General features: G+C 59.2%; 1 protein-coding gene across 3 annotated transcripts in view; it reads right to left on the reverse strand.

Annotated features, from left to right (window-relative positions):
* RNF126 (ring finger protein 126) overlaps window positions 1-3,881 on the reverse strand; it is a 14,834-nt gene that overhangs the window by 9,969 nt on the left and 984 nt on the right. The gene's annotated exons all lie outside the window — the stretch shown is intronic.

A 3,881-nucleotide genomic window follows, 5' to 3' on the forward strand; every position in this document is an offset into this window, starting at 1 on the left:
CAGGGTCAGGCAGAGGGGAGGGGCGGAGCCTCCTTGGCGATCGGGTTCGGGGGCGGGGCGAGGGGCGGGGCCCGAGCGGCACGAGGTGGAGCTTCTCTTCCCCAAACCTGCCCCTTTCCATTCTTATTTCTCCTACCTCAAGTCCCACTGTGTCCCCTCACTGTCTCATTTATCCTGAGACGCGACAGGCGCGCTCCCACCTCCTGGCCTCTGCACTGGCTGTGCTCCTGGCGGGTGTACCTTTCCCCTACACACCCGCGTGGCGGTGCTTCCCCACGTCTTTCAAATGTCTCACCCATTGAGATGCCCTCCTATGTAGCACCTACTTCTGCCTGATAAACTGTAAGGTCAGCTCCACAGCAGATGAGACGTTTGTATTTCGTTTTCGGCTGAACTCATAACCGCGCCTGGCACACGGGCAGTGCGTAACACCTGTCAAACGGATGCAGACAGTTGGCCCGTTCCTGGATCGAGGAAGGTTCCCGCCCAATCGTGCATTTATTTCTCTATCCACTCAGCAAACATTCATTGAGCACTCGCGGCTGCCAGACCCTGTGCTGTGTGCAAGGACACAGCAGGGGAAATGACAGACTCAACAGGCAGTGAAAATGGTGGCCTGAAATACTCCATGGCTGCAGGCGACAGAGACGGATGCAGACACCCCCCGCCCCGTGAGGTTCAACCCTTCGGTTGCCCTGCTTCTGCCTGAGAAGACAGACAGGGCTTTCTAGGGGAGGGGTCATTGGATGCCGGGCTTTGAAGAATGAATAGGAGTTGGCTGGAGAATGAGGCATTGGAGCCAGGGTGCTGAGTAATTAAAAACTGGAGTCTGTGTATAAAAGGTCTTGACTATCAAGAGGCTAGGAACAGGGATCTGCCAGCCACAAGCCACGGTCTTGTGCTCCTCAAGGCTCAGTGGAGAGTCCAAGCAATTCCCGCTCTGACCACCAGAGGGCGCGCCGCCCCCATCATTGGGAATCCGGGAAAACCACCACCACCACCACCACCACCACCACCACCCCCCCAACCCCTGGTCCAGGGAGGGGCAGCCCTCCGCCTCAGGCCTCCCTTGCTCAGCCCCTGGCTCACTTCACACCACCGACATTCACTCAGTCATTCCGAAGAAGTTTATAAGGTAACACCCAAGAGGCTTTGGAGCCAGCAGGCTTGTTTTCAAACCCCACGAGCCACACTGACTGTGTGACCCTGGGCAAGTTGTTTAACCTCTCTGGGCAGGTGGCAGAACCTGCTTCTCAGGGTTTCAGGATTACATAAGGCCTGAGGCACACACGGGGACACACAGCACCCCCTCCGTCTTCAGTGGGCCCTGCTCTGAGGTCATCTGCCCCACACCCATCCCTCCCTGGCCCTGCCTCATTGGTCCCCTTGGGTGGGCCAAGCTGGACCCCACTTCAGGGTCCCTTTGCCTGGCCACACCCTTTGCTGGAAGTGCCCTTCTCATTGTCCCTTCTAGTCTTGGCTGAAATCTGCAGTGCTGAGATCTACGCCCATTTCGCGAATGAGAAAACAAAGGCACGTGGAGGTCACCTGTGGCCTGGACAAGGTGGCACAGCCTGGACTGGGCTTCTACAGACTCCTCCTCCTCCCTCCAGGCCACAGGGTCACGCCCTCGGAGACCTCACAACCTTCCTGCTCCCAGGGTCCCTGTACTGCCACTTGCCTTCACATCTGTGTTCACTCCCTTGTTCATTTCTAGCCTGGCAGGCACTGCGTTGCCATGGCGACACGATGAACCCAAGTGGCAGTGCCCGCCGGTATGAGTGGCCTATTGCTGCTGTGACAAATCACCACCAGCTTGGTGGTGTAAACGACCCACATCTCTGTCTTCCATTCTGGAGGTCAAGAGTCCAACACGGTCCCGCAGAGCCAAGAGCAAGGTGCCGAGGAACCGCGTTCCTCCCGGGGCTCTGGGGAGATTGGTCCCTGCCTTTTCCAGCTTCTGGAGGCCGCCCACATTCCTTCCTCCATCGTCACAGCCAGTGATGGCAGGTCACGTCCTTCTCATGGAGCATCTCTCTAAACACAGAGGAAGAAGTCTTCCCCACCGGAAGGCCCTTAACTTAATCCCACGTGCAGAGCGCCTCTGCCATCAAAGGGGTCTAGGGCATGGAGATTAGGGCTGGGCTATCTCTTACCCACTACTGTACTTGTCATGGGGAGTCGTGGTGGGTGTCTGAGCTGGGAAGCAAACGGGCTGCAGCAGGGGGAGGCTGAAGCCACGTCAGGAGAGATAGGAGGGCATGAGGGGAGAGGCTGAAAAGGGGAGGAGGGGGCTCCCCAGTGAGGGCCGTGACTGGCTTGAGGTCACCCGGCACATCGCCTCTGGGTTGGGGAGACACACTAGGCTAGGGAGCAGGAGGCTGCTGGCAGCTGGCCTCCGTTTGGAACCCACGCCAGGCTGACAATGACCTTTTGATTTGCATGGCCCAGGCTGGGGTGTCTGAGCCATGGTGGGGTCAGCTCTCGGCCAAGGTCACACTGTCCAGCCCCCACATACCCTTGCTGAGAACACAGAGTCCCATTACTGCCCCATTCCCCAACCAAGGAAGAATGCCTTCGGACTGCCAGAGGCCAAGGCCATGTCGAGACGGCCGGGTATCTTCCCGTGGCGTGGCTCGGCAGCAACGTGGCCCTTGCCCACGGACTGGGGGACATGAATCAGGCTGGGCACCTAAAGTGGAAGGGCAGGACATTTGCTGGTGGAAGTTCTCGTGCATACAGAGGAGGGGCCGTGCTGTGTGGCCGCGGGGACCCCTATTTCCACACCTGGGAGGGGGCAGATGCAGGAATCGGGGGGCAATGAGGCAGAGGAAGCCCCGGCAAATACCCAATTGCTACCCACCTTTTTCATTTTCCTGAAAGCATTTGCCACTCTTTGAAGCTGTATGTTAATTTGCTTATCTCTGTATTTTGTTATCTATGGCCTCTGCAAACCATGAGGTCAGTGGCGATGGTACTGGGTCTGCCTTGTTCACCGTGGTACCCTAGCACCCCACAACGGTCCCTGCCACCAGAGGATGATCATTATTTATTTTAGAAGCCCAAACGCAGACGGGCTGCACCCTCTCTGAGGGTGCCCTGGCGATCTGGAAGGCGCCAACATACAAGGGTCAGTTCCAAACGAGGAAGTGCATCCAGCTGCACTGCGGTCCCCACGGACTCTTCCCGAGCCCATGCTAATGGCACTGTCACAAACTGTGGGACATCTGGGGCTCTAGGGAGCTAGACCTTAGCAGAGAGGAGGAAACGCCCCGACACAGTATGTTGTGGGTGCAGCTCCTGGGCCCCGTCTGCAAATGTGGGGGGCGGTGCCCAGTACCCCAGGGTGCATGGAGCAAAGGCCAGGCACACACACGGGAGGCACTTTGGGAGTCTTGTGGCATGATTACTGCTGTCACGCTGTTGTTGGGACCACCTGTGTCCCTGGGTCTCTCCCTGCAGCACCCAGCAACGCCCCCCCCACACTTGTTCACACCCAGCTGTGCCCACTGGCTCCAGTGGCCAGGTGGCTGGGTGGGTGGCCTGCGCGCCTGGGGCGGAGCTCCCCGGGGGTGGGCGTGTGTGTAGGGACGAGAAGGACCACACTGGGGTCATCAAAGTGATCACACGCAATGCACCATGCGGTACACCGGCCTGCAGACACTCCCCCGAGTCGCTAGTCAGCTCAGCTACAGCCCTGCAGCGGAAGACCCCCAAACGCATGGCGACACCTCGAACTCATCACACCCGCGGTCCGAATTCGGGCCCCCTCCCCGGGCGACAGCCACACCTTCCCAGATAAATCTCGGTCCTCAGGTCGGGAGCCGCAGGCCCGGCCCCTGCACACACACATCGCGCACGCCTCTGCCCCGCGCCCCGCC

This window comes from Pteropus alecto, unplaced genomic scaffold (genome assembly GCF_000325575.1).
Source record: "Pteropus alecto unplaced genomic scaffold, ASM32557v1 scaffold30, whole genome shotgun sequence".
NCBI lineage: Eukaryota > Metazoa > Chordata > Mammalia > Chiroptera > Pteropodidae > Pteropus > Pteropus alecto.